Source organism: Bos taurus, chromosome 23 (assembly GCF_002263795.3).
Source record: "Bos taurus isolate L1 Dominette 01449 registration number 42190680 breed Hereford chromosome 23, ARS-UCD2.0, whole genome shotgun sequence".
In the NCBI taxonomy this organism is placed as follows: Eukaryota; Metazoa; Chordata; class Mammalia; order Artiodactyla; family Bovidae; genus Bos; species Bos taurus.
The window spans coordinates 47,235,360-47,244,634 of record NC_037350.1 but is presented as its reverse complement, the minus strand read 5'-3'; the positions used below and the strand labels follow the sequence as shown (position 1 = coordinate 47,244,634).

General features: G+C 46.2%; 1 non-coding gene across 1 annotated transcript; it reads right to left on the bottom strand.

Annotated features, from left to right (window-relative positions):
* Positions 1–1,567: 1,567 nt before the first annotated feature.
* Positions 1,568–1,639, bottom strand: TRNAQ-CUG (transfer RNA glutamine (anticodon CUG)). The gene has a single exon. It is a non-coding gene; the product is annotated as a tRNA-Gln (tRNA).
* Positions 1,640–9,275: the final 7,636 nt, after the last annotated feature.

Genomic DNA, 9,275 nt, shown 5'->3' with positions numbered 1-9,275 from the left:
ACAGCTGGGTTTTTCTTTTTTCCCTTTTAAATAAATTAAGTTTTCTGATTCTTGGAAGTTCTGCTTTCCATCTTTATGCTTCAGAGAGGGGGAGGGGGTCATGGTAGGACCGCTGGGGGAGAAAGTGGAGAAGAAGCAGGAAGAAAGAACTCCAAGTCTTCATCTGCATTTCCCAAGAATGTTTTAGTGATGTTTGCTAATGTATCATTCATTAACCATCAGCCACTATGAAAAACATAATCTATCTCGCAAAGTGGACATTATTATCGCATTAAATCATTTCACAATATACCTGAACGGTTCCACATGAGAGGCCTGGCCTGCCCCAGCCCAGATGCCTCCAGGGCAACTCTTCAGCAGTAATGAGATACGGGGTCTGTCTGTGATGAATACGACATTACTCGTGTCAGTGGTTGCGGACGGCACCCAGAATATTTCTTCTTACAGGTTTTTTTTTTTTTTCTTTTTTCTGTAGCGAAGGAACTCAGGCAAAGCACTATTAACCCAGTAAATGAAGCTCTAAAGATCACAGAGTGTGTCCATTAGGAGACGAGACGGTGACTAATCCAATTTTTCTTGCAGGAAGAGACCCTGATGCTCTGGTACCATCTGGGGACGGCGGGCCCCGAGTCACACACAAGGCTCTGTGCTCAGTCCTTTCCGGCCGTCTTTCTCTGCCTTTGTCTAAGAACAATTATGGCACCGTCCCCTGCTCTCCCTAGGGCTCCTCTTGCCCAGAGCCTCTTTGAAGGTGATTAAAAGAATGTCCGTTGGTAGAAGATCTAGCAAAGAGTGTTGGGTGGGGGAAAGAAGAAAGGGCCCTTGGTAAGTCTTTCCATTTCCCATTCATCAGGACACTTTCTGAGGGTTCAGATATGTTTGGTAGTCAGGCTGGAATCAACAAAAAGGTACCAGGGTTTCCTTACTCTCTGCTCCTGTGAAAACACATCGAACAGTCTTGCTTCTTGGGAAAGAATCCATCATTTTATCTCTCATTAGGGCATCCACTTATTTCTTTTATTCCTTGAAACACTGTTTGCAGGCATGAAAAATTTTTTGTACAATGTTACGTTGGTTTCTGCTGTACAACAACTCGAATCAGCCATATGATACGTATGTCCCTTCCCTCTTGAACCTCCCTTCCCTTCCCCCACCCCAGCCCTCCAGGTCATCACAGGGCCACGGGGCTCCCTGTGTTACGCAGCCAACGTCTTGCCAGCCGTCTAGTCACACGCAATAGTGTGTATATCTTGATGCCTCTTTCTCCGTCTGTCCCCCGCTCTCCCTCCCACTCTGGGTCACAAGTCCATTCTCTACATCTGCGTCTCCATCCCTTCTCTGCAAGTGAAGTGAAGTGAAGTGGCTCAGTCGTGTCCGACTCTTTGCAACCCCGTGGACTGTAGCCCTCCAGGCTCCTCCATCCATGGGATTCTCCAGGCAAGAATACTGGAGTGGGTTGCCATTTCCTTCTCTAGGGGATCTTCCTGACCCAGGGATTGAACCCAGGTCTCCTGCATTGCAGGCAAACGCTTTAACCTCTGAGCCACCAGGGAAGCAAGACCTTGGTCGGTTCCACGGAGACTTGAACTCGGATGGCTGGATTCAGAGTCCAGAGTGCTAACCATTACACCATGGAACCGTGCTCTCTGCAAGTGGGTTCATCATACCATTTTTCTAGATTCCATAAATATGCGGGCATTTGTTTGCGATGTCGGTGGACGAAAACAAGATTCCAGATTCCTTTCACCTAGATAGCCAAGGAGAGGTGTAGGGGGGACTATCTTGAGGACCTCGATGAAAATCTAAGCCAAGTGGAGATGCTTTCCATAACTTTCCTCTAAATCTGTTCCTCTTGCTTCCCTTCAGCACAAAGGTGTGTCACACACCCACGTGCCCTGTGCGGCACACTCATCGCTCACAGAGTCCTCACCCCAGCTAACGCGTGTCCCGGTGAAGATCAAGTCTAACTCCACACGAGGTCTGTTCCTTTAACCTTTGTATTCTATTGCTTTCGCTTCAAGTTAAGAATGTTGCCTATGGCCTCAGATAGACAGGACGACTCATTGTCAAGGCTCTGACCTTTAAGTGTATGGCGCTTTTCCATTCTTACAGAGATAGAAAGCTGCAGAATACAGAAAAGCATTGGTTCTGTTGGAGGTTTACAGGAAAACCCTGACCTGATCTAGGACAGCTGCAAGAACAAACAGCATCAAGAGATTTGCAACAACCAACCCTCACCTGGCCTTTAAGCCTGCTTTGCTGAAACCCTAGGGAATTTGGGGCTTTCTAGGGGTCACAGTCCACCCATTCTCTTTGCATGGTCCTGAAACGAACATTTTCCTGCTCCAAATTCTGATGTTTTGGTATTGCTTGGCCTCATTCTGCGTGGGGCACATGAACTTGAGTTCAGTAATACAAATACAAAAAGGCAAAAAGCCACAGACTCTCCCCTTTGAATAGCCACTAAGAAGCTGCACTGCCACCCCACTTACAACTGGATTCCAGTCTGGCTGCCATCATATGTAACTAAGTGTGGTGTTTAATTTTTTAAAATGATGGCCCTACATCAACACTTCCCAAGAGAACCTCAAAAATACATTCCCCAAAGAGTAGCCTGGAGAGTCAGAAAATAGATCTTCACCCCCCAGATTTGTTTTCTGTACTTAATCAATTCAGAAAGATTGGCTTAATTTTCCACACTGGCAAATGTAGTTTGAAACACCCCCTTTGAAAGTCAAATTTATAATATTTCATCTTACTCTGGTGTATCAGCTCAGGTGATGTGGAAAATGTAATTCTGAAAACATTTTGGCTTACTTGGGGTCTTTAGAAGGGACAGCATAGTATGAGTCATGATTTTGTATCTAAATGTATCTCTACTTCCCTTCTCATGCTGAAATGACTTTATAGATTTTATTAGTTTCAGTGAAATTTATTTACATTGAATGAATCAATCAATCTCACCCCGCACCCCAGCTCGCTTGCTTGCCTTGTTTCTCTTTCTATTTTTTTCTCATTTGACTAGAGACCAGTTGATGAGGCATTTTACTGACAATACCCATATTATTCATATCATGGTATTTACCATTTATTTCCCAGAAAGTATATCTAGGTGTTCTGTATTTTATTTCATTGAGAGAGATTATTTCATTGTAACTAATACAAGAGCATACTGTCTACATCATTAACTGAGATCTAATGGGTAATTAAAAATAAACCCCATCTCTTTCTTCTTGAAATTTTCCTGCAATGTGCTTTTTTTGGGGGGGGGAGCTATTTTTTCTTCTCTTGCCCAAATATTTTATTATTCCTGGATTCATTCCCCCCATATATAAGTCCAGAAAATGTTCATTGATATGGATCAGAGTATTCCTAGATTTAACTGTTTATTTCCTACAAGTCCCAGCAAAGTGGGAGTTGGTACTGAGGAGGCACTAATAAAATTGTCGAAGTGAAATAACTGTATATGTCTTCAAGTTGGTTTTCTAAGTTCTATCTTTGGCTGGTGAAGAATGTTTTAGGCAGGGCAGCCAAAGGTACCTTTACTTGAATTCTCCACACGGCTGTTCACAGCGTTCCATACACTGACTGCCCTGAAGGGGTGCTGGGTAGAGGGCTTACTCCACGTAGCCCTCTGGGCTACGGGCTACCTGTACGGGCTAACTCCACCCCAGCGTGACAGACTCCCGACTGCCTCCATGCTGTGCTGACGCTGGGCCTCCCACCTGCAACTCACTTTCCAAATGCTCCTACCTGTGTACATTTCATCAAGGCCCTTTGCCAGCCCTACTTCCTAGAATCTCTCTCTGATGACTACAGACTACACGGATTTGTCCTTTTTACACTTAACTGCAAGGTAAGTAGAGTTAATCCTACGTCTGTACAAGGAACCTCAAGCTCAGAAATGTCGTGTGATCTGGCCAAGGTTTCAGGGCTCATGCAGGAGGAATGGAGAAGCTGGAATTCAAAACCCAGGTCTGGGGACTTCTCTGATGGTCAAGTGGATCAGAATCCACTTTGCAATACAGGGGATGTGGGTTCAATCCTTGGTCAGGTAACTAAGATCCCACGCAGGCAACAACTAAAGTCTGTGCTCCTCAGTGAAATACCCTTCATGCCACAGCTAAGATCTGACCCAACCAAATACAACCAAACAAAAGCACCCTCACTTTTGATTAAATTTAAACCCTCTCCATTTAAAATTTTGTGTGCTGCCTTCCAAGGTAGAATACTGAAGCATGCCACAAATAACCTCCTTTGGAACTGTCTTCTGTTAAACACGAAAATTAGCTGGAAACTTCCCCCAAATTGTGTGGCCTGAACCCCTCCCCCAAAGGTTTAGAGTTAGGTATGAGCTGGGATCTGGGCATTAAAAAAGCAAAGTCACCCAGTGCTTCTGAAGTGTAGCCAGGGCTGAGGAACAGCAGACTGACTAAACAGTGACCTTCATGTCCTTGTTTAACGAGCTTGACTCTGCCAAGCGGTGCTGTCAACGCCTTCTGTCCTCATCTACAAGGAGCGATTGATTGTCGGGTACTTTGCTGCATTCACGATAAATGTCTATGAAATTCTCTCTGATCCCCAGTCCAGCAACTCAGTCAAAAAGAAAATAAGGTTATTTGGCATGACTTTATCTTAGTGAACTCATATTTGTTTTATTGTTTTTGCATAACTCAAAATTCACCATTTTAACCATGTTTAAACGTACAGTTGAGGCTTCGAGTGGCCTCACCATGTTGTACAGACATCAGCACTACAATCTCCAGAGCTTGTTTGTCTGTCTTCTCCAGCTCTGAAACTCCGCATCCATTAAACACTAACTCCTATAAAAAGGAATAAGTAGAAAGCTCACTTGAACGGAGTCCGGCGAGCGTGGGGACACTCTCATGCCCTGTGATGGAAGCAGAGCCCAACAGGAAGAGGAAAGACTCCTCTTCTTTCCGGGCAAGGATTCTGCCAGTGGAATGCCATGGCGCTGGGACTTCCCTGGCGGTCCAGTGGTTAAGACTTCACTTTCTAATGCGGAGGCTGCAGGTTCGATCTCTGGTTGGGGAGCCAGGATCCCCCACACCTTGCCTCATGGCCCCAAACCCAAAACATAAGCAGAAAACCATCACATAATGAATTCAGTAAACACTTTGAAAATGGTCCACACACATACACGCACATCCATGCATGTTTATGCACACGTCTGTGCTCCCAACTTCCTCTTCCTTCTATAAAAGCATGTCTTTCCTTTTCACTGTGGGGACTTACACACAGGACTCAACACACTTCCAGACTCCAAACTGTCATTCTCTCCTGATCCCAAATAAACCCATCTTTGCTGGAAGAATATCTGGCTGTCTATCTGTTTCATTTCAGTATTCCCTCTCCTGCCTCTGCCTAGTCACTAGGAAGTACCACTCTACTTCCTGTCTTTATGAGTGTGACTACTCTAGGAGCCGCACTTAAGATTAACACAGTATTTGTCCTTTTGAAATCAGCTGGGACTTGGGACCTTCTGTGGCCGTGCTCGCACCTGGACAAATGTGTTCTCCAGCAACAGAGTCCAAAGAAACTCTAAGGGACCAAAGATAACTGCCTGCATGAGTGGCTGGGACACCTTATGCACAGTAAGGCACAAAAAGCTCAAAACCCGACTTCCATTTCTGCAAAAGCAGGGTATTGGGCATGATCCCTGCACACAGCACCTCCAAAAGGGTGGGCAGACCTAAGGCAGGCCTCTGGCCCAACCCACAAATTCGTCCCAAGAAAACCTCCCTTGAATTTCTCCTCTGGCCTCTCGTAAATTTCCATTGATCAATGAATCCAAGAAGCCAGGTCAGTAACACTGCTCTGACCAGCTTATTTCTTTTAGCAAACTTCTTCCACTTTCATCCATCCAGTAGCTCATGCTTGTTTCTAATAACGTTTATTTTCATATGTGATCATTAACTTCAGAGACCAGAAATCTGTTAGTGTTTTGCACAAATTATGTGCTCCCCTAAAATTACTTATTGAATTTAGTTAAATGGAATTGGATAACATTAGAATTACCAACCCGTATGGTTTCTGACATGAATTATTTCTTGGAACAGAAAAATAACACTTTTGTTGGTGTCTGTCTTTGGGTATTAGTTCCACTTATCACATTGTCCACAAATTATCTATAGAAGTTTTGTAAATTATCCGTCAATTTCTTTCAGTGTCGTTTAAAGTCATCTGTCTGTCTTGGAGTCCTGGGTCTGTCTACAGCACAATTTCCTCGAATCTCTCTGACTTTAAAGGGCATCATCTGGCCCCGGGCATTTGCCTTAGGCTTTGGGACTTTCAGTTTTTAAAAGGGGACAGTTTTGGGCAAACTGGGATGAGAGGGTCGCCCTACTTGTCTGTTGTACTCTTACTGCAAGTCTTACCAAAGAATGCTCATGGAATGCAAAAATGCTCCAAATGGTCCTCTTAGGACCTGGAAAGGTGAAGCCCTCCGTCTCGGGATCTCACAGACCATCAGGTGAGTCTGACTCCTGTGCTCTTAAATGGCAGTTGTAAAATGATAGCTTTAATATCTAACAATTTAAAAAAATATTTTTTGCCAGCAAAGGCTTAGGTTTATTTGTTAAAATGCATTAAGTGTGCACATCCCCATCCCCAACCACTTAAAAGCCTTTACTTTTTTCACAAACCTTCAATAACTTCCAATTACTGAAGTCATAAATGCCCTATTTTACAAAACAATACTCTCGGGGCCTGCACGTTTGCCTCACTTACTACCTGGGAAAGACTTTGTAGTTAGGAGAGCAATTTAGATTATATTTCATTTGGAACTTCATTCCTACAGCCCTCGAGAGCAGCTATGGGTGTTTCCACACATTCTGTGGGTGGCCTTTTCTCTTACACATTGGAGGCTGGCAAGCCTGTCTTCCATGCACTGTTGTGAGACAGAAATCTTGCAATTTCAACAGAGGTGTATTTTCACCGTGACCCACTCCCCAGCATGTGAATCTGCCTACATCTCATTGATTGCACCCCTCTTTTTGCTGGTTAAAATAGAAAGTCTACTCTTTATTTTTTTTTCAATATTTATTTGGCTGTGCCTGGTCTTAGCTGCAGCACGCAGGATCTTGGATCTTCACTGTGGGCATGGAGGATCTAGTTCCCGGCCCAGGGATGGAGCCTGGGCCCCTGCATTGAGAGTGTGGAGTCTTGGCCACTGGACCACCGGGGAAGTCCCAGTCTATCCTTTCTTAAAATCCAGCTTCTTCACAGGTGCTTTGGAAGCTGTTTTCTCCCACCTTCCAGGAACTTGGAACCCTTCTCTCTATTTTGTCTGCAACACAAAGCAGAAGTTGATCTTGGGGGGATTTAAGCAAAGGCCATATATTGGCAGGATTTCAGAAAGTCACAACAATTAACAGGGAAGCTGGAAGAATAAGGTTGACAATGGAAAGTGCAAGGCAACTCCAGACCGTCAGGAAGTTGAAACCATGGAAATGGGCTTGTAGCAGGAATTTCAGCTTGCCATGGGATGCCTCCACTGGTACCCTGGGACTTCCATTTCTTTTGCTCTGTGTTACTCTTTGAAGTGAAGACAGAAATGGCAACCCAGTCTGGTATTCTTGCTTGGGAAGTCCCATGGACAGAGAAGCCTGGTGGGCTACAGTCCATGGGGTTGCAGAATCAGACACGGTTTAGTTCAGTTCAGTTGCACAGTTGTGTCCGACTCTTTGCGACCCCATGGACTGCAGCACACCAGGCCTCCCTGTCCATCACCAACTCCCGGAGCTTACTCAAACTCACGTCCATTGAGTTGGTGGTACCATCCAACCATCTCATCCTCTGTGGTCCCCTTCTCCTCTCGCCTTCAATCTTTCCCAGCATCAGCGTCTTAAACATCAGCAACTAAACAACAACAACTCTCTGAAGAGCCAGCTTTACCAATAGAGTATCTATTAACCATCCCCCAAGCATGACGAGCCTGCGAGGGAAGGCTTGTCCAGCTTCCACAGTGAGAGGCTGATCTGTTTCCGTCTCTCCAGCTAAACAGGAGCCCCTGGAGCGCAGGCCGGGACAGCTCTCACTTCTCTCCCTGTAGGCGTTTCCTGACACAGCTGGCCGAGGCAGGGCCGAGGTGTCCCGAAGCTGCTGTTGGTCTACTGGGGAGCAGGGCTGGGTCCCAGGGCAGCTGGCTGAGGGGTCCAAGATGCCTCAGAGCTGGTATCAGCCTGCTGGCAGGTGGGGCTCAGAGGGTCTTGGGGGTAGTGCCATGTCACTGGAAGTAGAGCTGGGCTCCTGGGTCTCTGGGTACAGGGCTCTGGGGAGGGGTGTCTCAGAGCAGGTGGTCAGGGCTGGGATCTAGGGTTACTGAAGCTCGTGCCAGTCTGCTGGTAGGCAGGCTGGGTATAGGAGGCTGGGTCTAGGTCCTAGTATAGGAGGCTGCAGAGTTATGGCTGTCCAGGGGCTTGTGTTTGTCCCCTGGTGGGTGGAGGGAGGTCCCAGGGTCTCTGCTGGGGCCTGTGGTCTTGGGTCTAGCGCTGGTGCACGGGTATGCAGAGCCAGATCTTGGGCCATCAGGTGGCCAGGCCTGGCTCCCAGGGTGTCTCACTCACCAGGAGGCCAGCTCCAAGGCTGGGAATTGAGGCACGTGGAAGGGGCTGCACTTGGGGATATGGTCGAGGAGGAGGAACCGAGGCAGGAAGCTGGGTTCTGGCTGTGCCTCTGCCCTGAGTGGCTCTGTGACCCGGCCACTCACTCAGCGCCCCGGAGCCTCTGCCACACCTTCACCTGTGCAAACCTGTGAGGGGCTGAAGAAGGCCCTGGGCAGCGGAAGCGCAGTCGCTAATGTGGAGTAAAAACTTGAAGAAGAAATAGCTACTGATAAGTTTCATGAATGAGCCTTTCATTTTTGGTAATACGCACCAGAAGCTTTCCAACTGGAGTCTCCAGCTGGAGGTTCGGTAATAAGAGAGTCATTTTATTTCAGAAAGGAGGCATAGAAATGAAGCAGAAAGACAGAGAGCTGCTTTAAATTCTGTCCTCGTTGAGTTCTTCAGCTCACACTAGAGAAAAGTTGGAGAAAGAACATGGAATGTATGCAAAGTAAAAGGCTACAGAAAATAACAATTTACGAGCTCGGTTGCTAGAGCGCTCCCTCCCTTCTTTCTTTCTGACTCTTCCGCACACACTCAAAAGACAAATACTAATAGATGTTCGTGTCATTTAATGGACACATAGCCTGAAAGAAATGTTTCTAATTCTGACCTCAGTGACTCCAGTAAGATCAGTTCTTTAGTGTT